We start from the raw sequence: 21,776 nt of genomic DNA on the forward strand, positions 1-21,776 counted from the left end.
GACAGCGAGCCGATATCTTAATAAGGGGAAAACGAGGAGAGTTTCAGGAGGGAATTCACGGTACCACGTACAGGAAATTATAGCAAACCCCCCAGGTGATCGTTTGAGGTGTCCTTAAAGCATACCTGTCAAGCTCCAGGGCTCCATGCCCTTACAAACTGTCGTATTTTCCCTTACAAAATACAAAAACATCTTACACCCTATTTTTTTTCCAGAGGTGTTTATTTATGTAGTTTAACATGTTATATTGTGCATGTGTTTCGTTATATCATACATATTGTTATTAACATTTTTTGTGAGATACTGAGTGGCTCTCCTTTTATACTTCCTTTTTTTCTTAACTTCTTTATAGGACAATAATGATTCGTAATATAATGCATCAAAGTAAGTGAGCCGCTTGAAGGGCCGGCTCTCTTTAATGAGTCGAGCCGAAAAAGCCGGTTCTCTAAAAATAGACGGACTTCCTTACACTACATAACTACCACATGAAATCTGAGGCGGCAGATGCATGCGCACAGTAGCATCAAACCGCTCGCTTCGTTTGTAACGGAAAAAAAAACGATACCGAGATAGAGGCTACCGCGGCGAACTCGTTTGACTTGATAGATTTGCCCTTTCGTGATAGTCGGTGTATACCGGATGGTACCCATAATTGACAAACTTGCGTTTTTATGTACAGATTTTCTTGTACATCGTACACGTCTTAAAATGCATAATAAACGTAATTTGTGCAGCAAAAAGGTACAGGTTGACAGGTATGTTAAAGAGTTGAATATTTTCTCTATTAATTACAGTGGTACCTCTACTTGCGATTTGATTTTGTTCTGGGAGTAAGAGACGCGTTTCGAATGTAAATGCGCTAATCCGTTCCGAGCCCTGCAAAAGTACAGTATATATATATATATTTTTAAAGAAATCATAAAAGAGCTTCAAAACATGACATGAATACAAGTTGAATTAAAATGACCACACAATAAACATGAAACGAGAGGCAAATAATGTAAAAAAAAAAGCTTAAAGGAATTATAAAACATTCATTTACATTCTTGCCTAGCCTTTCTTGAAAAACTGATTCAATGACGTCTGCTTTTGCCGGCTGTTGACAATCCGTCGGGAATGCGCGAAGCAAAATTAGTGATAGCCCGACTTGTCAACATTAGCTCAGGAGGTAGAGCGCTCATCTTAGGATCAAGAGGTCGCAGGGTCGATTCTCGGCTCCTCCGTGTTATATGTCGAAGTGTCCTTGGGCAAGACACTGAATCCCTAATGCCCCCAATAAGCAGGTAGGCGCCTTGCATGGCTGACTGCCTATTGGTGTCTGATTGTAAATGGGTAAGTGTGAAGCACATTGTAAAGCGTTTTGGGAGGTCTTCATTGAAAAGCGCTATATAAATGCAGACAATTTACCATTTACCATTTACTTCCTCCGGGTGATTCCTTTTCACAAACTTGGAGACTTTGTGGAATTCTGCCTTATGTCTTTAATTTAAGCTGATTAAATGATGGCTGCATCCTCCTCCCCGGAACTCCTCCTCCTCTTTTCTAAACTGTGACGGTGACACGAAGAGCATGCTGGGAGAATGCATGCACACTGGGTTGCCAGGCAGATTTGAAGCGATAGCTAGTTTGTGTACGTCCGGCAAACTCTAGGAGCAGCGCATACTGCATTTTGACTTCATATCCTGAAACACCTTCATAACTAGAGGCAACATATTTTCTTTCTGGTACTTCGTAACCTGACTCTTTCATATGCAGAGACATTCCTAAGTAGAGGTACAACTGTATGTGCTAAAATGCCTGACTGAGTTCAAAGAGCCTTTATGGATTATTTTTCCACTTTTCCTTTATTCTTTTGAGGTTCCTTTTATCAGAGCTGATCAGGACGGAGCACATTAGGTAAAAGGAGTGGTGGGTAGGGTGATGGGGGGGGATTAGTGCTGGAGAGTGACATCATGCCCGTCCCCACTGTTTTTATTTTGTTTCTAATTGTTAGGGGTGATGAGTTCTTCTTGTTTCATTTGACTTAAAGTGATTTAGAATCTAGTGGCACGACAGCAGGGTGGTTAGCGTGCAACCCCACGGTGCATAGGTTCAGGGTTCAAGTCCAGCTACCGCAGCCTCCCCGTGTGGAGTTTGCATGTTCTCCCCGTGCCTGCTTGGGTTTCCTCCCACATTCCTAAAACATGCATGTCAGGTTAATTGGCCGGTCTGAATTGTCCCTAGGTGTGAATGAGCGAGTGAATTGTCTGTCCCTGTGTGCTCTGTGACTGGCCGACAACCAGTTCAGGGTGTCCCCTGCCCACTACCTGAAGACAGCTGGGATGGGCTCCAGCACCCCCGCGACCCTACTGAGGATAAGCGGTGCAGATAATCGATGGAGGATTTAGGATCATTAAACACAGCCATTTGTGATCATCATATTACTCTCGAAACTGATCCACTGGGTAGCGCTGGAAACAATATATAAATGAATTAAGAGGCAATTTTATGAAATTCTTTAGTTACTGTGGGTTAATACACTCCCACCTGAACATGGTGCTTTGAACAGAGAAAAAAAAACTGCGAAAGTCCAGGGTGGGTGCTGGAAGGATGGCCACACTCATAGCTAACATAAACGGAATAATTAAGCTAGGCTGATCATTGTTACATTCGATTCAAATATAATTCGATAAAATGAGGACTAATATCTGTTGATAACAAAGTCATGGTATTGGGTGGTAATATGGTTAACATAATCATTGTATAACATACTCTCACCGTAATACACAGGTACCTCCACAGACTCCGCCGCTATGTCGCAAGTGACACCACCCGAGTGAAAGAGGAGTGGTGCGAGGAAAGGACTGAATCATTTCAAGGCAGTTGTCAAGAAACGGACCAAGAGGAGAACCCAAATGCGTGACGTTTCGCACACAAGCTTTTATTTTACGGGAAATGGGGCAGTCATGCACGTTAACCCAAATGCCAGTGATTCAGCGATCGTTGGGCGGAAGACGTAAGGCAGCAGTCTGGCGTGGAATGACAGGAAGCCAGAGGCAGACGAGATCGATACCAATTGCACGAGCAGATATCGGACAGATGGGGTCGATACCGGACAGGACGGGACAGGCAGGATTGATATCAAAACTGGATATCGAAATTAAACAGGACAAACTAGACGGAAACGAAACTGGAGATCGATATTAACAGGACAAAATAGACGGGAACAATAACGGACAGGAAACACAAGCAGGAAACTGGACAGAGTCTAAACCCACGTCTTGCGGGTGCAGAGGTTCGTTGACAGACTGACAAAGGGAGTGTGAGAGCACTGAGCTTAAATAGAAGGGAAGCCAATCTGTCAACGAGCCGCAGCTGGCTTCACACGGGCGGGGCCAATTGGGCGCCATGACAACCGTGACAGCAGTTGCATTGTTTACATTTTTAGTCTGTTTTACTTTTTTTCTATGTATATTATTCATAGTTTTTAAGCCTATCCTGTCCTGTCATTAAGGAGAAGTTTTAAAACGCACCCCCAAAAACGGGTGAAAGTAAGAGAAGGCTTTCTTTCATTAGAGTGCAAACAGCCACCCAAACTCCGAGAAAGATGTATAAAGAAGAGTTTTTACGAGCGCATCTAAGAAATGCACATACTTGCACGCGCATCATGAATGAACTGACTGTGGCTGCAATGATGAAACAAGCCAGGAGATGGCGACAGCGAGTGAAGAAGTTCCATGCAGCTCCTTTAAAGGTGAGGTGTGTCGTTAGAGGTATCCATAACAAGTTGAAAGTAGCATTTTTTTCTGTACGTATTTGCTAACAATGCCCAACTGAGTTCAAAGAGCCTTTATATGTATTTTTTCCACTGCCACAGAGTGCATTGCGCTGGAGGAATGGAGGCAGGGAGGATGGAGAGGTGAGAGTGACTTCTCACGGTTTTCTTTTATCCTAGGATGAAAATGGTGAAAGTAAGAAAAGGACTGTTTTAAATACAGTCCAACTGCTAACCCAAGACCCCCAAAAAGGTGAAAAAAGAAGAGTTTATCCAAGCTTGCGAAGGAAAAGCACGTGTACTTGCACGTGCAACAAACGGAGCTTGACAGAGGCTGCGATGATGATTTCAGCCAGAAGATGGCGTCAGCCAGTAGAATATTTTGAAGTAACAAACATCTCCTTTAAGGTAAAATTATAACCTTCAAATTAATAGCTTTTAAAGCATGAAACTCAAGAAATGCTTGCAGTAAAATGATTAACTCTTGATCCAAATGCAGATTTAAAGCTGTAACTTGAGGAAGTCAATGACAGAGAAAAAACATTATGTCAAGGCACAACTAGTCCAAACACAACATTTTCTGTTTATGGAACTGGTTACTAAATAAGTACCATATAGTCCACACTGTAAGGTGCACCGAATAAAGGGCAACTGCCAAAAATAGTCTTTTGTGATCTATATTTTTCATGTATCTATGCTTTATTTCCACTGCTCCTATATGCTTGTATCGATCTCTTAGCAGAGCTGTTCAGGGCGGAACACATTAGGTTTGAGGAATACGGGCTGGGGACTGCTGGAGTGCGACGTCATCCTTGTCCCTACAGGTTTTCTTTTCTATTCTTCAGTGTAGTATGGAAATGGTGAAAGTAAGAAAAGGCCTTTTTCTAGTAGAGTCCAAACACCACCCCAAAGTACAGGGTCATTGTGATTGGCCATAGTGTTTTAGTGGTTGAGTAAGCCTATTTTAACTCTACTTTCCAATATTCACAACTTGGTTATAACATAGTATCAACATAGTAATAACATGTAGTAACAAAGAGTTATTTTAGAAATGCACTTCAATCTGGAAGACAACAAAAAGTAGCTTTTGGCTTCGAAATGGTTGGTGACCCCTGCACTACACAATAAGCAGCAGTTTAGCTGTCACTTTGAAGAAAACGGCTATCTGGTTTAGTGCTTCATTTTAAAGGAACAGTGTATACTTCCTTTTGGGTTTTCTTTTATGAACCAAGATTATTCTACTACAGGGAGGCTCTAAATGATGCACAAGATCCCTTTTAAGGAACTAAATAATTAAAAAAGACAACTTAATAATACACACTGTGTCTTTAAAGGGACATGGTTTGTATTATTCCTTCTGCTTTCTAGCATCCGTTTTCGGTTTCACTAGACAATACAGCGACGTGTAATGGTCAAATATTACACATGGTTTCTTTGAGGTGTTAAAGCAACAATATTACAGTAAAAATGGTACAGAAACACATGTAGAAAGACATTTGTACTATACAGACGCTGCCCTACTTATGAACGAGCTAGGTTCCGAACAATCGTTTGTAAGTTGAATTTGTTGTTTCAGTGCTGTATTTGATATGGAATGTATATTTAAGGTTTATATAAGTATGTTTAAGGCTTGTATAAGTAACTTGTAGCTTTTTGTACTAAAAAATAAATGTTTCCTAAAATAATATGCTCTATAAAGATAAAAAAAAGTTAAGTTTAAATTACTCTTGCAAGATGAGCTTTAAGAGTTATGCGACTACCTCGAAGCGCGCACTTAGGCGCTGAAGTACTTTGGTGTGAATTGTGTCACTTAAGTAAAAGTACAGTTACTTCAGAATAATATCCCTCAAATGGAAGTCACAAGTAGTGATCCAAATAATTATTTGAGTAAAAGTAAGTGCATGTTGTGCAAGAGAGAAGCCCGGCCCAACTTATTGATTAAAACTTTATGCCCGAACCCACCTCGAAATATATCAAGGGACGTCATTATGCAAATACAGGCGGTCCCCTACTTAGGACCATCCGACTTCCGTAAAATAGGAGATACGAGCATTTTTTTCGAGATGTTGAAAAATATCCAGACATTGTTGTAAGTTAAATTTGTCACAAGCCAGAAACAGAGACAGGACCCAGTAGCGTTCATTTACTCAGTTTTATTGATAAAGAGGGAGAGCAGGGCTTGCTTCCACGATCCGATGATCGACGGACACGGGTAGCAGGTGGCTGGAACGCAGAAGTGGCACTTCCGTGTCGAGCGAGGATAATCGTAGGCAGAGGGGATCCTAGTCACTAGCCGGAACGGGAGAGCAATGGCGGTATTGAGTTCAGAAAAGAGGTCGGCAACAGGTATCAGGCAGGAAACAGGTCCAGAAACAGGTTGGCAACGGGTATCAGGCAGGAGAAAACAGGGCAGGAAAATGTCGGAAGGTATGAGCTTGCCTAGCTGGGAGCATACTTTCGCAAACGGTCTGACACCGGTAACAGGGAGCCGGGGGGTTTAAAAAGTGGCAAGGAGCCAATCAGCGACCAGGGCTGTTGGCGCCAACAGGGCAGGCGCAGGTGCCCCGTATCAGTAATCATGACAAAATTTTGTATTGTGTGCACCTTTTTCCAAGTACAAGACATTACTGTAGTTCTTCTTTCAGGCGCTACCGGCGTGTGGCACTGTGAGAGCTCACCCAGCATCCACCCCGAAGAAGAAATCCAGATTCTATTTCCTAGTTCGAGTGTAAACACACTGCACTTTATCTCTAGCACGCTAAAACCTTTGACATTTTTACTGTTTGATTTCTGTTGCATCCATTCAATATGGTTGGTATAAAGTGTAAAGAAGAGGCGAGCCGTTTCTTTTGAAACAAATGTGGAATAAGAAAGCCTGATGCGGTCGGGACGGAGAGGGACCTCTTGAAGCGCATTTTCAAAAAGTAAGTAAAACTCAACTTTATTTATCTTTATAGGGATTATTATTTTATGAAATGTTTATTTTTTTAGGACAAAACAATAAAGGTTACTTACACAAGCCTTAAACATACTTATATAGGGTTAGTTAGTGTGTAAAAGGGGAAAGTGTGAAGCATATTGTAAAGCGCTTTGGGAGGTTTTCATTGACTTGAAAAGCCCTACATAAATGCAGACCATTAACTTTTACATTTACTTATACAAACCATAAGCATACAAAATCTAGCACTGAAGCAACTTTCGAACTATCGTCCGGAACGATCTCGTTTGTAAGTAGGGCAGTGTCTGTATACGTGTTTTCCGCAAAGAAGGTTTTATATTAAATACAAGGTGATTTTATTCATTTCACTCACAGAAATCAGCCAAATACTATAGTTTGTTCCTCCTTGATCCAAAAGTGTGCTTTTTGCTGTATCTCTAATTTTCTACTCAAGAGGAACATGGATTTACATATTTTATATACAGTGATACCTCTACATAAGATATCAATTTGTTTCCAGGTCATGCTCTTATCTAAAAATTGCTCGTATCTCGAGCGAATTTCCCCAATACACCTCATCAGCCGTACCGCTTATCCTCATTAGGGTCGCGGGGGGCTGGAGCCCACTCCAGCCATCTCCGGGCAGTGGGCAGGGGACACCCTGAACTGGTTGCCAGCCAATCGCAGGGCACACAGGGACAGACAACTCATTCGCTCATTCACACCTATGGACAATTTGTACCGGCCAATTCACCTGAAATGCATGTATTTTGGAACGTGGGAGGAAACCGAAGTTACCCTTAACTGATTTTGATTATAAAACAATTCATAAATGTAAGTGAAATTTTACATTTTGTACTTTGTAAAAACATAATTACAGATAAAACTGATATTTAAATTGCATGTTCATGTCTACTGCACAAGACCTTACAAAACCCAAATATGGGCGATATTCTGATCCTAACTCAACAACTATTTCCTGCGTCAAAACATATTGACAATTACTAATCAAAAATTTACAAGAATTAAATCGACCTGTTAACAATTAAAAAAAAAGAACTTATTATAATAAAAGTCATAAATGTAAGTGAAATTAAAAAGGTTGCACTAGATAAAAAACGTAATTGCGAATTAAAAAAATATCAATATAAACCCACAAAAAAACTAGAATAATATGTATAAAGAAATATGGCCAATGAGAAAAATAACAATATTTAATTGCATAGAATTGATTTGAATAATTAAGACACAGTAACGAGACTGCGTACATTGTTTAGTGCCTCCTAGTGGTAAAAAAATGTTTATTGAAAAAAAAACAATATTGATTCAAATAATAAGGAGAACTACATGAACTATCAAATAAATGTGCATTTTTAAAATGGTAGATTTTGTTTTTACTTAACACGAGCCTCACCTACAGGGAGCTGACATATTTGTCCGGCATCTTGCTGCTATGACGAAAAAAATGCTTGGCAAAAAACGTAAAATGGTGGGTGCATATAGGTCGCTATGCGTCTTTGTCGTTTGTATTCCTCCTAGTGCTTTTTAGCACACATTTTCGGTTGCAGTACACAACACAGGGACATCTAGTGGTCACATATTACACACTGTCCATTTAAGTACTTAAAAGCGCGACTGAAACCCTAATTTTAAATCTTATACAAATAAATGAAAAAAATTGATGGATGAGCATAATGAATGCTCATTTGATAGCTGCTGGGACATTGTGTATTATTTATATATTTATTTATATATTTAGTGCCACCTAGGGGCGAAAAATATTATTGATATATGAACTATGACATAAACATGTACTTTTTAAATACTTACTAATACACCAAGACATTTGCAATGATTTCACATTAAATGTGGCTCACCTAGTGAGAGCTGCCATGATTGTCCGCCATCTTCCTGTTACGGATAGATAGATAGATAGATAGATAGATAGATAGATAGATAGATAGATAGATAGATACTTTGTTCATCCCCGAAGGGAAATTCACATTTCCAGCAGCATCCCTGAGCTGAGAACAATCGAGAACAATCCCCCATAAACCAAAAATCTTGTGAAAGGCTTGGCAAAAAAATGAGAAGAAAAATGATGCGTTTTGGTCAATTTGAGTCTACGTAGTTTGTATTCTTCCTTGTGCATTGCAGCACTCGTTGTCAGTCGCACCAGACAATACGGCGACATCTAGTGATCAATTATTACGCGTGGTTCTTTAAAACATAGGTGTGAACTCATTTTCACCTAGGGCCACATACACATTATGGCAGTCCTCAAAATATGTAACTTATAAATATTACTAAAAGTAATTAATTGGTATGTAAATTAACTCATGACTCACTTTACATTATCATTGAAAAAATGTTGCTACACATATATAATCTATTATGAACTAAATCTAGGATTTTTTTTTTAATCATCTATTTTTCAATTCCACACATTAGCATTGATATGAAATCACTGCCATGTCATGGCGCTGAGTTGTCACTTTGTGGGTATTGTAGTCCAGAGGCATTGTGGGAAATTTAGTTGATTATTTAATTCGTTTTCAAAATATTGGACACCCGTAAAGGGAGATTGGCTAGGATACCAGTTCGTTATATACACAGTTTACATCATTGTGGCATACTGCCAATCATGTGGCTGTTCTTTGATCCCCACACCATTTAGGGTGGATCTGCTTTTGTGACATAAATGAAAAATTAAATTAAATGAAATGATCTGCATTTATATAGCGCTTTTCAAGTCAAGACTTCCCAAAGCGCTTTACAGTGTGCTTCAAATTTCCCAATAGCGGCCGTGCAGCCATGTAGGGCGCTAACCTGCTTATTGGGGGCATTAGGGGTCCAGTGTCTTACCCAAGGACACTTCGACATGTAACACGGAGGAGCCGGGATTCGAACTGCGATCTCTTGATCCCAAGACGAGTGCTCTACCTCCTGAGCCACTGCCGCCCCAACATAAGAGATTTAAATAAAAGAAAAGGCTCAGGGGAAAGCAATTAGAACAGATTGGAATTTCTTATCAAAGGTTTGAGTCCTATCCTATTCTCCTTGCAAGTTCAAAATCCATTGATGTCTTCTCTCCTTATTTTGAGTGTCTACTAAACTATGAACTTATCAGTAGTTTTTGGTCAAAGCACTCTTGACTAATCAAATTTTAGACATTCAGACTTTTAAAGGTCTCCCACTTAAAAGGAGCTGGCGGGCAACATTTGGCTTTCTGGACATGAGTTTGACATATATGCTTGACAGTATTGCGAACTTTCACGAAGTTGAAGCATGATTCCTGCCCCCTAGTGGCCCTACTTAAAAATATGTGCGCAAAAACAAACAAACTAAAAGTCGTTACAAATTCTGCCGTTGCCTCAAAGGTAATCCCAAATTTTATAACATGCAAAATGTGGGGAAAGTGTATGTAGTTTTAGCGTAAAATGTATATATATTTTATCAGTAGATTCCAATTATTTTCCGAGATAATGCATTTGAAGACAGCCTGTCTCGTCTTTGACTCCCTAAGCTGTGACATCATTTGAGGAACACCGGCCCGAATGCAAGACATTCACTTTATTTGTTTATGTGTTAATTAGGTCATGAGTGTAGTTTTTGTGGAGAACACCAAAGCGTTGTGTGGTGGATGCGGTAATGGTACAATAAAAGGCGAGCAGCCAAAAAGGAGCTACATGGCAAAAACCACATGGAGAGCTAACAGGGGCTAACTGGGATCGACCATGAAAGGCGGCCACAGCCTCAGAGAAAACAGGCCTGGCTAGCCGACCAAACCACACATTGTGTGCAGCTAACAAGGGCTAACTAGGACCAATCGAAGAAAATGTAAACTGGCCGGCCATAAAAACATGCAGTGAGCAGCCAGGCTAACCGGGAACCAACAACAAAAAATAGCTGAGGGAACATATGTGAACCCGGCCCGGAACAAACCAATGGTCATGGCAGGCTAGCCGGCTGCTAATGGGAGCTAACTGAACAATCACTAAAAGGCGACCAAAAAACTTGCAGTGAGCAGTTAGGTTAACTGGGAATCTACAATGAAAAACGGCTACAACAAAATGAAAACCCAGCTGGGACAAAAAAAAACACAGCATCGGCAGGCTAAAAAGTTAGCATGTGCACCTAAGATGGCTAACCGGGAACAGACAAGACAAGAGGCCCGTGGGAGCTTACAATTTGCCTACCTAAAAGGAGGCGAAGGTAAAGAAGGAACGCATGCTGTAAAGGCATCAGGTAAACTTACTCGTCTTTTGGAGGTCGAAGCAGGTAACTTGAACATATCAGTCATAAGAGCCCCAGCGACAGGGTAAGCAAAGTTCCACTGTTTCGGAGCTGCCCCATATGTTGTGTTAATGGGATTCGCCATTTTGAAAGTGTTGTGTTCCTTCAATGATGTTCCTTCAGCTCTAAACAACCCAACTTTAAGACTAATTTTCTCAAGTCCTTCGGCGTATGGAACATTTTGCAACATTTTTTCATAATTGTGGGGAGAAACCCTACACTTTTTTTGCCTAATTGAAAAAAGAATACCTTTAAACGTGGACGCAACAGCTCAGGAACAGTTTCTCACGTGACGTGTTTTCGCATGAATTGCGTGACTCTTGACACCGGATGGTTTTGGATGGAACTTGATGGAACGGAGGGGAAATGTGAAGGAACAGGAATGAAGTGGGGATGAAATCAATAAGTAGGGATGGCTGCGATGATGGAGGCCAAAATAGAGGAGGGATGAAAAGGATGAAGGGATGGGTGAGGGTCTACAGGGGGCAACGGTGTGAATGTGTGTGTGGTGCATGTGCAAGGGGGGTGATTTGAGGGTGACAGGCCTCCCTGAATAGGCCTCTATTCTCCCCTCTCCCAGCTCCTCTTCTCATGCAAAGCAGGCCCCCGTTCAGCCTCCTAGCCATCCGTCACACAACAGAAAGAGCCTGGCAGGCCCTTTACGAGCCTCCCACTCCGCATAATCCCCCCACCTAGCGCCCAACAGGGGGTGACAGGGGGGTGTGTGAGACGGGCTTTTGGGGGTCGGTGCTCCCAAAATGCCTCTGGAGGTAGGGAGGCCACCTAGAACGTTTACTTTGCACACAAGTTTCTGATGATTTTTATCATTACCATTGAGATGAAACAACTCCTGATAAGTTTTGAGGGTGGACCCATACGGGGGAAGCAGGAACTGGGGCAGGATGGTATTTATCAATAAAATCAGGACCAAAGTAACAAACAAACAAGAGGACACAAAACAAATTACAAAGTCAGACAAAATCAAACCTGTCAATGTCCAAACAAGAAACCAGGAACAAAATTAAAAATGACCTAGCGTGGCAGAGGAAATGCAAGGAACAAAGTGACAAACAGACAAAAAAACAAGTGGGTGCTGAAGCATTTTATACATTTTTCTATAAGGGATTTTATACGATTAAATACAAGTTACATTTATTGAGTGCAATGAAGATTTTCACTGAGTGGGCTTCAGGTCACGCCGTTCCAAAATGCAAAATATTTTGACTAGGGAATTTTGTATGTGGCGGTTTGACACACCTGTGCCCAGTTCAACCCTGTCTATCATGTGTGGGGTCGAAAACGAGAGGGGGAAAACATAAAAATACTAAAAGCATCGTGTCATAAACATGTTTTAGGAAGGAATACCTGGAATATGTCTATCTTACATATTTCATTTTCAAACAAAGTTCCTGCAGATCATTGAAAAGTCTTAAAAGTCTAAAAAGAAGGCCTTCATTGGCATTAAAATGTCTTGAATCCAGTTTTCGAAAATCTTGAAAAGATTTCTAAATCGGGATTCCTGCGGATCCTTGAAAAGTCTTAAAAGGCATTAATGTCATTATTCTACAAATAAGGCCTTCATTGGCATCAAAATTTCTTAAATCCAATTTTTGAAAGTCTTAAAAATGTGATACCCATAAGATTGATATTTACTTATGAGTATATATGAGAGGCTGTTTGAAAGGTAAATAATAGTTGCTCTCACATATAACATCAACCTCTCACACATGCAGAACTATACTCTCATACAAACGGTCATACCCGTGCGCAGGCGCTGCTATGCTCTCTTGTACATACATAGGGTCACAGGGTTGCTGGAGCCCATCCCAGCTGTCTTCGGGCAGTAGGCAGGGGACACCCTGAACTGGTTGCCAGCCAATCGCAGGGCACACAGAGACAGACAATTCGCTCGCTCATTCACACCTAGGGACAATTTGAACCCACCGGACATGCATGCGTTTGGAATGTGGGAGGAAACCGGAGTGCCCGGGGAGAACATGCAAACTCCACACGGGAAGGCTGCGGTAGCTCGACTTGAACCCTGAACCCCTGCACCGTGAGACTGTGCGCTAACCTCCCATCCGCTGTGCCGCCCATGTAAATACCCAGAAACTACTATGGTATATTTATATGACGGTGTAAAATTGAGTTAATCCATCTGCTTTGAAAGTACAAGAAAATGCCACGCTGAATGAAAGACTGCAGCTTTTTTCTGTGTCACAGTTACCATGGCGCCCAATTGGCCCTGCCCGTTTGGCGCCAGCTGTGGCAAGTTGGCAGATTGGCTTTCCTCTAATTTAAGCTCAGTGCTCTCACTCACCCTTTGTCAGTCCGTCAACGAACCCCTGCACCTGCAAGACGTGGGTTTTGACCCGGTCCTGGTTCCTGTCCGGTATTGTTCTCTTCTATTTTTTCCTGTTTAATATCGGTTTCCAGTTTTGTTCCCGTCTAGTTTGTCCTGTTTACTTTCGATATCCTGTTTTGATATCAATCCTGTCTGTCCCGTCCTGTCCGCTATCTACCCCATCTGTCCGATATCTGCCCGGGCAATTTGTATCGATCTCATCGGCCAACATGCATGACTCCCTTTTTCCCGTAAAATAGAAAGTCACGCATTTGGGTCCTGATCCTGTTCCGGCACATTTCTGTAACCTTTTGTAAACAATTTGTTGATTTATTTCTTGATATTGATCAAAATTACCACCTTGAGCCTTGAAATCTATCAGTGTATTAACAATTGCCCCTTATGCTTTACAAATAGAAAAGAACACGGGTTGACAAAACATATTGCAGTCAGTGCTACTTGGTAGGTAGCTAGCTAGCCTGCAGCTGGAGCATGACACTACTTTGGATTCTCTATTTAAGATGAAAGGTAGGTTCCAAAACAAACATTGGAGTAGAGGGAGAACATTTAAAGCTCAACTTAAATTTACTGTAAACTTAAAAATAATAGCATGTGTCTGTGTAGTCTAAGGCGAAATATATAAAAGACCTTAAACTCGAAAAACAAAAGGTAAAATTGGGGAAATTGGGAAATCCAAAACACATGAACAAATACTGGTCGTTGACAGTTTCAGCTGAAAGGGCTTCTGAAATCACGAAGCCACAATAATAATTGCTGGTCTATTCATAAAAGTCAAAACTTTTTGCTAAAAACTTGATGAAACATTTTTCTAGTTACAGGACTTTCTACAAACTTTCTTTGTTTTGCCTTAAAATGATTGGAGGTTGGGTGAAATGTAGAGTTGTGGGTCCCATCTGTCAAGAACCGGAACAGGAGGAGGACCTAGATGCGTGACGTTTCTCACACAAGCTTTATTTTACGGGACATGGGCCAGTCATGCACGTTAACCCAAAAACCAGTGATTCGGCGATTGTTGGGCGGATGACGTAAGGCAGCAGTCTGGCGTGGAATGACGGGAAGCCAGAGGCTGACGAGATAGATACCAATTGCACGAGCAGATATCGGACAGATGGGGTTCGATATCGGACAAGATGGGACAGACAGGATTGATATCAGGCAGTGGAGACTAGAGTCCGATAACAAGCAGGACAAGATAGACGGAAACAATACCAGCCACTGGAGATCGAAATTAAACAGGACAAACTAGACAGGAACACTATCAGACACTGGATATGAATATCAAACCAAACTAAATAGCCGGGAATGAAACTGGAGATCGATATTAAACAGGACAAATAGACGGGAACGATACAGGACAGGAAACACAAGCAGGAAACCGAACAGAGTCAAAACCCACGTCTTGCGGGTGCAGAGGTTCGTTGACGGACTGACAAAGGGTGAGTGAGAGAATTAAACTCAAATAGGAGGGAAGCCAATCAGTCAACGAGCCGCAGCTGGCGTCAAATGGGCGGGGCCAATTGGGAGCCATGGGCAACCGCAACACCCATCTACAGTGTCCATTAGCACAATGTATTTATTTTCATTCACTTTTGTTACAATTCACTATTCTTTATTGCATTATTATTATTATTATTACTAATATTATTATTATAAATTAGGCCAGTTTTCTCATGTTATTATTATTTGTTTGTAAGTGTTTTATCTATTTCATCTTCAAAGCGTTTTCGCCTAGAGTGCCCAGTCTTATTTCATGTTTCACAATATTGATATCAACGACACTAAAGACAATTCGAAGTTTAAGGTACTATACACCTGCCACTGTGAGTATACTGTACACATATTAGGGCGGCAGTGGCTCAGGAGGTAGCGCGCTCGTCTTTGGATCAAGAAATCGCAGGTTCGATTCCCGGCTCGTCCGTGTTACATGTCAAAGTGTCCTTGGGTAAGACACTGAAGCCCTAATACCCCCAATAAGCAGGTTAGCGCCTTACATGGCTGCAAGGCCGCTATTGGGAAATGTGGAGCACATTGTAAAGCGCTTTGGGAAGTCATTGACTTGAAAAGCGCTGTATAAATGCAGATCATTTCATTTCATTTCATATTATGTGTCATGAATATATTGTGTATTTAATGTTTTTGTTTATCCTTTTGCACATTCTTACCTTTTTAATTCGTATGAATTTCAATAAAAAGACAAGCCCTCCAATGTTGCTGTACTTTTATTGTGAAATAAAGGACATTGGTTATTTCATTCATTCATATTGTTTGTTGTGACAATCTGTTGAGATTGAGAATTTTTGCACTGTGATATTTCTTGTCAAGCAAATTAGTGTTAGGCCATTGAGGGACACGCTTGCATCTTGACCCCAAAATAGTGTTTATTTCGAATACATAAAATAATGATATAATACTCGTTGCTTTGGAATAAGATCCCAGGTAAACTGGGTGTTTATTTCTCCAACACAGCAGCTTCAAATAACCCGAAGGATAAGCGGTGCAGCTAATGAGATGAGATGAGATTTAGCAAAAAAACCTAAGCCTATACAGACGCTCCCCTACTTACGACCATTTGACTTACGATAAACGGTAGATACGAACATTTTTTTCGGGATGTCGAAAAAAATCCGGCCATTACTGTAAGTTAGATTTTGTATTGTGTGCACCTTCATCCGTGTACAGGACATTACTTTAGTGCTTTTTTCCGCTGCTACCAACGTGTGGCGCTGTGAAAGTTCACCCAGCATCCACCCCGAAGAAGAAATCCGGCTTCCTCTTCCAAGTTTGTGTGTAAGTGTAACAACCCTCAATCATGCACGACACAGGGGTTCACAGTCACTCGGTTTATTGCCTGCATTCAATAAACAATACAAATAAGTCAGGTCGTCTGTGCACGACTGCATACATCTTCAGCACAAAGTGATATAGCTAAAGGTATGCCAAGCAAACAACATGCGAGCACATTGATAGTGAAACCTTAATAATAACAATGAACATAGCTTTCCCACATACCTGCATTCAATAAACAATACAAAGAAGTCAGGGCGTCTGCGCAAGACTGCATACATCTTCGGTACCGTCTGTAATCATGGTAAATGTGAACTCTCTACCAAATAAGAAAGACGAACTGGCTGTGCTGGTGAAAAACATCAAAGCGCACAGGGAGTGCCGTTTGCTGTGTTTTAGGGAAACGTGGCTCACGTCTAGCATCCCGGACGCTAAGGTGGAGCTACCCGGAGCTACCGGAGCTACCCGGCTTCAGCGCTGTTAGACAGAGATGCAAAAGCCTGCAGGAGAGGAGGTGGACTCGCTAACACGAGGTGGTGTATCCCTTGGCACAAAGATTTCCATCTGCTGCAGGGACGTCGAACTTTTGGACTAGCGTGTGACGTCATCCACTCCGCTGTGGCTAAACTACAACAAAGCACCCAAGGGCATCCTGTTAATCTGTTAATAAACAACAAAGGAGACCGCTGGAAGTGTGAATTTCCCTACGGGGATGAATAAAGTATTTATCTATCTATCTAAAACATTAACAAAAATACAAAAACGGGACATCACTCAACATGTCGCACATCGTGGCGTGGTTGCACTGAAACATGTTGCATCTCAGTAATCATCGTTTCAAGCTGCATTACTTTACTTTTAATTTGTGCTTTTTTTATGCATCATTTAGCACAACTTATATACATTTACATACAAAAACAGTTCGTGAAAGCAGCTCCTATATTTAGCAAACTATGAACTCTTACCCAAACTGATATTGGGCACAGCTTATCTTCAGCAGGAGGTGATACAGCTGAAGGTACGGCAAGCGCAGAAGCCCATAAAGGGCCAAACGAGAAAGACAGTCGCACACGCGCATGGCTTAACAAATGAATGCTGTACCAGAGTTTTAACAGTAATGCAACAAAAACACAGATTTTGTGAGAATTCAAAAAAAAAACTCAAAACAATCAAATTTCAACTCTGTTACATAAACATACTGTGCTGTATCTCCAGCGCGCGAATAACTTTGACATTTTTATTGTTTAAATATCTCGTGCATCCATTCGATATGTTTTGTGTAAAGTGTAAAGAAGAGGCGAGTCGTTTCTTTTAAAATGAAAGTGGAACAAGAAATCTTAATGCGGTTGAGAAGATGGGTGGATCACTTTTTTTTCAGCCACTTTCTACCACGGAGGAGGATGTAGCCTAACTCTTGAATCCCATCTTCCAAAAGTAAGTTAAACTTCACTTTATTTATTTTTACAGAGCATATTATTTTATGAAATGTATTTTTGACTACAAAACAAAACAGGTTACTTATACAAGCCTTACACATGCCTATATAAACCTTTAATATATAAAATATAGCACTGGTGCAACTTACTAACAAATTCAACTTACGAATCATCGTCCGGAACTTATCTCGTTCATAAGTAGGGCAGCGTGTGTAACAGGGGGGGTAACAGCATATTTAATAGCCATATAAAAACACTATAAAATAAATCTCAAATGAAGGCTTTTGCCTTCTCAACCAAATTGTAAGTTTGCTTAAAATTCAAAGTTGTAAACTTGGTGTTTTAATTTGGAGATCACTGAAAAACAAGGCTAGGCTAACACGGCTAGCCTGGTCAATAGAGGAACCGGCGACTGTTTGGTCACCGGACTCTACATAGTTAGTCCTTCTTTCTTCTGCTTTGTAGGACTCGTTTCCGGTCGCACTGTAACATAGAGTGACACCTAGTGGTGAAATAGTAAATATTTTACTGTTTATTGTGGATTTTTTTTGCATCCTTACCCACCAAAAGAGCCACTTTTAGAAAAAGAGACGTAATTCCCATCACGACGAGCTTATATGAGTGTAAGGAGCTGGTGAAGTTATTAAATCACTAAATTCTGCAAACATCAGGGTTGGGTAGGGTTACTTTAACTTGATTACTTTCAATTACTTTTGGATTACTCCAATACCAAATATGCCAAGAAAAGACAAAAGAAACTAAATATGAATAAGGTTATGACTCACAAGACGTGGTAAGCTTTCTCTCCTGGCTTTGATCTCTTTGATCTCCGGCAAAACTAACATCAAATGCCACAGAAACAAAATGAAAAGAAATCCAAACAGCTTGCTGACGTGATTGTTGCCGTTCCATGTATTCCGTTACTCCCCAAGCCTGCACAACATTTAGTCATTTTATTCATATTTAGTTTATTTTGTCTTTTATTAGCATATTTGGTATTGGAGTAATCCAAAAGTAATTGAAAGTAATCCAGTTAAAGTAACCCTACCCAACCCCGGCAAACATGTAGCACAACAAACTACCGGGGATACACAGATGACTGGCAAAAAGTGCAAGATGAGGGAAATTAATCATAGCAGTCCTTGTTTTAACATGTTTCTGTCAGAGCCAGAACAAATGGTAGACCCAAACGCGTAACGTTTCATTCAAATGTTTATTGGGATATTGAGGAAACAAACGCCAGCGATCCGATGCACCCACTGGACGAAGGAAGCCGCTCACAGGATCGGAGCGTGATCGGAATGCGGAAGTGGATTTCCCGGTGCGGGAGATCAGAGCGTGGTTGGTGGTCAAAAACGGGACGTTAGCCGGAGCGGGAGATCAGGGTGTGGTCAGTGGTCAAAAACGGGCCGTTAGCCGGAGCGGGAGCTCAAAGTGTGGTCGATGGTCAAAAACGGGTCGTTAGCCAGAGTGGGAGATCAGAGCGTGGTCAAATGGACAAAACGAGTCGATGGCCGGAGACAAAGGAGGAATCAAGAACAGACGAGTGGTATACAGATGAAAATGGGACCGACGGGAGCCAGAGTCAAAGTGCTTGCTTTGCGTATGCAGAGGTTCGCTGACGGACTGACCAGGAGTGACTGGGGTACTGGGTAAAAATAGGAGGGGAATCAATCAGGCAACTAACAGCAGCTGGCGCCAAACGAGCAGGCACAGGTGAGTGCAATGAGTAATCATTTTTTCCTGTCTTTTTCAGCTCCACGCCCTCGATTGCACCTGACTCGTATCATTTTGGTGGTGGGACTAACCAACTTAAAATTTGAGAGGGGGGAATTCCCCCAGATTTTAAAATTTACCTCATTCGCTGCGATGTTGGGCTTGCGCTGAATGGAGCTAAATAGCTGGTTAGAAAATGAATGCATGAGTAAGGTTAGCTAGCGCAAGTGACAGATATCTCATCTCATCTCATCAGCCGTACCGCTTATCCTCATTAGGGTCGCGGGGGGGGGGGGGGGGGGGGGCTGGAGCCCATCCCAGCCATCTCCGGGCAGTGGGCAGGGGACACCCTGAACTGGTTGCCAGCCAATCGCAGGGCACACGGGGACAGACAACTCACTCGCTCATTCACACCTAGGGACAATTTGGACCGGCCAATTCACCTGATATGCATCCATATCCCTCTAGTGGGAGGTGGCTAGTCATTTCTGACTCTTTTTGGGAGATTGATTCAGAGGAGGGGATTCCCAGCCCCCTCGCTCAACCCAAATGAGGTGTTGGGAGTCATTAGGTGACCAAACCCCCCAATTGCAACCCCTAATGCTGAACGCCAAGCAGGGAGGCAATGGGTACCAATGTTTAAGTCTTAGGTATGACTCGGCTGAGGCTTGAACCACAACCTCCCAGTCTCAGGGCAGGCGCCATACCCCCAAGGCCACCGAGCTGCAAGTGACAGATGTTCAAATTATTTTTCTCATCCAGCGGGCCCTTCTAGAAATCTCTCCTTCTTCCCAATTAGCCACTCCGGCATTGGTTTCATTATAGTACTGGTTTGCATGGTTATCTGACTCAGATACAGCATTCTCATCATCTGGTCTCCTGTGTTGTTACTTTAAAACATCCTCCCACTCTTCTTTCTTTAGAATTACGCCATGGAGAACTTACACTAGTAAGCATTTGTAAGAAAGAAGCATGGAACATTCCTATTTATGATTTTAAAACTGTTAATGTACGGGCAGTCCATGGATGAGCTTATGGAAGACTGTGGTGAGAGATCTGAGAAGAACCTACCAAGGTAGCATGTCGTGTGTCCATGACAGGCTTGCATCTTCAGTATCAGACTGTTTCAATGTTGGGCGGAAATGTTTGGTAAGACATAGGTTACTACTGGCGCCCTCTGACTGTCCGGCAATTGTAGTTTTTATTCTGGCAAAGTGACCAAATCGCACTATTTTTTGCCCTTCCCTCCTCAAGCTTTTTAGTTTTCCATTTACCCATAGCTGCAAGATAGCGGACAGTTTTGTCTGCTCCCACTGCTCAAATTATGTAGAATAGATGAGCATTTCTGACCTACAAGTGGAAAAAATGCATGTTTAAATGCTTCGTGTAATTTGCTCGTGATTTAATTCAATAGTTTTGCTTTCCCTAATTATTTTGTTGTTGTTGAGGCGCTAAATAATACACACTGATCTGTTTAGATCAGGAGTCCCCAAACTTTTTCCTGTGAGGGCCACGTAACTTTTCCCTTCTCTGATGAGGGGCTGGGGTCAGTTTGTAACAGAAAAAGTGTGATGATTGCAGGAGTGCCTAAATGTAAAAAAATATTGTACATCTCACCTGCAAAATAGATGGTAAATGTCAGTCTCACACGACACCATTTACTTGTTGACATTAAGAGTGATTTATTGAACAAGTCTCATTAAATCACTTGACGTCCCGTGAGACTTGCCCCAAACACCCTTCACTGACCTGTGTTATATAGTGGTGATATACTGGTACTTCACTTTTTCTGCTTTACAAAACAACACCAAAATCCCCAAATATAACATTTTAACTAGTCAGCAACCCTTGTTGCGCCGTATAAAATAGTTACTAATAGTTAATAATGAAAATAGTTCATAACTAAGGAACATTTTATTGCAAAAGTCCAACTTTATTGTCAAAAACACATATATGAAAAAAAAAATCAAAATGCTTTCTGGTATTGTTCAGTGGGCCGGACCAAATGTGGAGGCAGGCCGCATCCGGCCCGCGGGCCGTAGTTTGGGGACCACTGGTTTAGATATACATAGGAGCCCAGAAACACATTTTGTTGGCCGATGAGCAAATAACTCGGCTTCATTTTTAGATAATCGACATTTTTTACTCTGTAACAAACAATTATTTATCACATTATGTTCACTTTTTATCTTCGTCTTTTTTCTGTCACTGTATTTGTTTACACAAGAATTGCTTGCAGACTCACAAGTAGTAAGCAACAAGTGGGGAGGGGGATTTTGGCACGCTGCGCCCCTTTCAAGAGTTGAGACGGCCAATTGTCACTGCTCGTTGCCAGTTCTAATGTGAAAGGATAAGCGCTTTGCGGGAAATAGTTAAGCCCTCTGGGGGCCCCTGCTGGACAAGGCGCCCCAAGCAATTTGTTGGCCTAATGCAGGGGTCAGCTACCCAAAATGTGGCGCCATGGATAAATAAACCCCTTTTTGCTGG

Source organism: Urocampus carinirostris, chromosome 11 (assembly GCF_059441175.1).
Source record: "Urocampus carinirostris isolate Australia breed hairy pipefish chromosome 11, RoL_Ucar_1.0, whole genome shotgun sequence".
NCBI classification, from domain to species: Eukaryota; Metazoa; Chordata; class Actinopteri; order Syngnathiformes; family Syngnathidae; genus Urocampus; species Urocampus carinirostris.